The following is a 3,449-nucleotide window of genomic DNA, read 5'->3' as shown; positions in this document are numbered from 1 at the left end:
ATAGTATACTGCATGTTTATCTTAATACACACTTCATAGGGAGCCTGTACTTAATGCATGGTGCATGCTTGCACTTATAAACATAACTTTTGTCACTTTAACCTTGTTCGACATGTTTATACGTTATTACAGTATTTTCTGCATAAATGAATAAATATGAGAGCGGTAATTATCCAGTTCAAGCCCGGGTGCATCAGTCTGTTTTGTCGCCCTCTATGGACGCGCCATCATTCAAGTTCTACGGGGAGCTATGCTGAGTAATCACCACTCAGGGTCTGAGGGGTGCTTTGCTGAGTAACCATCATCACTTTCTGAGGGGCACCTTGCTGAGTAACTACCATGGCTGACAGTAATGCACTGAAGTTGAAACGCCGCCAAGGTGCCAAGGCCAGGTTCACCAGATTCGGTCAAGAGGTCAAGACGATAATGGACATGGAAAGACCACGTAAAGAATTGGAAGCAGCATTCAACAAATATGAGAAGGCTTATACTGACTTGCTAGAAGCTCATGAGGCTTACAGCATAACTGTCGAAGATGATAACGAGTTCGAGAAAGAAGAGCAGTGGATCATCGAATGTCAAGAGAGTTTCTTGAAGATCAAGCTTTCGGTCAACGACTACACTGTGACCGACTCGACTAGAAGTAGTGCTGACGAGACAGTAGAGTCTACGCCAGAGGTATCACCAGCCCCGGTCACACCTGGTCCCTCAGCATGCGCCGTAGAGAAACCCAAGCTACCCAAGTTTTCGGGCAACGTGAGAGACTACAGAGTTTTTAGGTCAGACTTTGTCCACTTAGTCGAATCAAGATACAGTAAGAGGGATGCCATCGCAATTCTTCGTACATGCCTACAGGGTCAGCCGTTAGACATCATTCGAGGGATTAGATCGGACTATGACGCCGCCTGGAAGCAGTTGGACGCAATCTACAGGGATCCAAGATTCGTATCAGATGCCATAATAAATGACATCAATAGCTTCAGACCGCTGAAAGGAAATGAAGATGGCCACTTTTGTGAACTAGTCCATCTACTTAGAAGGAGCTAAGACACTTTAAAGGAGACTGGACAAGAGTACAACATGAACAATAGCCACATGTTATCCTTAGTCGAGAGCAAGATGTGGATTGATGACAGGAAAGTCTGGTTCCGGTATCAAGAAAGCCAAAAGGATCCTGCACCACTACAAATGCTACTAAATTGGATGAGTGTGGAAATGAAGACCAGGATCAGATGTATACAGACCCCCTTCGAAGTGATCATCGTACGCAGTCAACAGTGGGTCATGTCGCACGCTCTCTAGACAGGAAACAGCCATACCAAACATCAACTCAGATGAACAGTCGTCCACAGTCTCACAGATGTTGGATCTGCAAGACTTCAACTCACTGGGTTGACCAGTGCAGGAAATTGTTGGAGAAGACGCCACGAGAACGATGGAAGTACATGAAAGATAACCATGCTTGCTTCAGCTGTTTGAAAAGGGCAAGTAAAGACCACAATATGTCTACTTGTAAACACAGGAAACAACGTCCTGAAGTCAAGAATGGGGAGAGATGCAAATTCTACCATCATCCGCTCCTGCACACAGAAGATGAGGGTACAGGTAATCAAGGCAATACCAATGACAACAGAGTTGGAGTAGCATCAGTGAGCTCAACTAGTGCTTTACTTCTGCTTGTGACAGTGGAACTGCATGGAAACCAGGGAACGAAACGGAAGGGAAATCTGCTCTTGGATTCAGGGTCTCAGATCAGCTTGATTCGGCAAGACCTGGCTTCAGAAATGCAGCTTAGTGGGGTGCCAACTACAATCACGATAACCAAGATTGGTGGAGAAGAGGAAAGTCTTCAAACACAGAAGTACAGAGTGCCCATCCGAGAGATGAACAGTAATAGTAAACCTTTCCTGATAACTGCAGTCGGAATATCATGCACCAGTCTGTTTTGTCGCCCTCTATGGGCGCGCCAATTTCTTTATATTGCTGCACATACATGATGTCACGAACTGTAGCAGTCTTCTCATCCTATGATGGTTGCACAAAAACTTTAAAATTCCCACCTATTGAACAGATTGTGTAATTTTCCTCAAACTTCACTGATGCATTCTTCTAATATTGCTGCCTTCACTTAATCCAGGTTTCATCTCCCTTAATAGAAAAAGAAGAAATGCAGTGGAGAATTGTGTGCAGATCAACAAGATGATATCATCACCTCATCTGACTTGTTCATGTGGTTGTGACAACTAACATAAACCATTTTGTGAAACTGTGTGAAATCTCTACAATTTTGTCACTTTCTTTAACCTAGGCCATACATATTAATGAAAATCCTACCTTTCTGTACATTCAATTGTACTGTATTCATCAATTTTGATTCAAACATGAATCTGTAGGTTGGCATTTCACTTTCTGGGGAGACATTTGTGGACGCTGACAAGAGAGTTTTTCTAAGCATAAGTGTTAAACTTCTTGAAGACTCAGCGCACAGAAGAAAGAGTTCTCCGAGAATATGGTTTTATTTTCTCCTTGATGACTTTTGGCATCTTCCAACAGCCATTTGATAAAACTGGCATGCTGTAGATGTTATTTTGCACAAGAAAATCTCCATTACATATTGTAATGTATAGTTGTGTATTATTTCCAGAGAGGTACTCGCAGTAAAAGATGAGCTCGTACACATCAAAGTTCTTCTTTCTGAAGAGAGCTATTGCTCCTTTATTGAAACGCCAAAGGGGCAAATAAGTTAAGTCTAACTTTTTGGAAATAATACACAACTATACATTACATGGTGGAGAACCTTATATCGATCCTATATCGGAATACCTCATCATTACAACTCGACATCGCTTTTGGAAGGAGACTTTCACCAGACCATGCAGGTCGAGCATTAATAGGACAGTGGCAGCATGCGACCTGAAAATTGTTGAAATGTGACTATAACAGATTTTTCGTCGACTTCGAAACTGCAGTGCTGACGAATCAGGCGATGGACTTCAACAATTATTTAGACAACAAACTTTGTGGTGACATGGCCTTTGCAAATGACGACTGATTGACGACCGACAACTTGAACCTCCACCTATTAACGATGGCGACATCATGCCTGACTTGGATGACGACGCAACGAGGACTACGACGACCACAACCTGAGGGACGTACGAGGAGGACCCATGACTGGTGTTGACGCGGATGCAGCTCCAGGGAAAATTCTTCAAAAATGGACGCTTTGCTGAATAATGACTGACACATTTCGACAACGATAGGACTACCAGACGGATTTAGGACCAGACACTTACAGTGTAAACACTAATAACATTTTCAAGGATAATTGACTCTTAACTTGGAGGACTGATAGTTTGATTGCTTATTATGATTATTTTCTTGTTTTTGGAATACTATACTATGCAATCATTTTGGGAATTGGAGACTTGGTTGAACCCTTTCACATT

At 42.6% G+C, this 3,449-nt stretch overlaps 1 pseudogene; it reads left to right on the top strand.

The window, feature by feature from the left end:
* The first annotated feature begins 339 nt into the window (after positions 1-339).
* On the top strand, positions 340-3,052 carry LOC139740237 (uncharacterized; annotated as a pseudogene).
* Positions 3,053-3,449: the final 397 nt, after the last annotated feature.

Source organism: Diadema antillarum, unplaced genomic scaffold (assembly GCF_040938485.1).
Source record: "Diadema antillarum isolate AM-2024a unplaced genomic scaffold, OU_Dant_1.0 seq00000845_RagTag, whole genome shotgun sequence".
Lineage (NCBI taxonomy): Eukaryota > Metazoa > Echinodermata > Echinoidea > Diadematoida > Diadematidae > Diadema > Diadema antillarum.
Note: the sequence above shows the minus strand (reverse complement) of the source record. Positions and strands in the feature narration are given on the sequence as shown.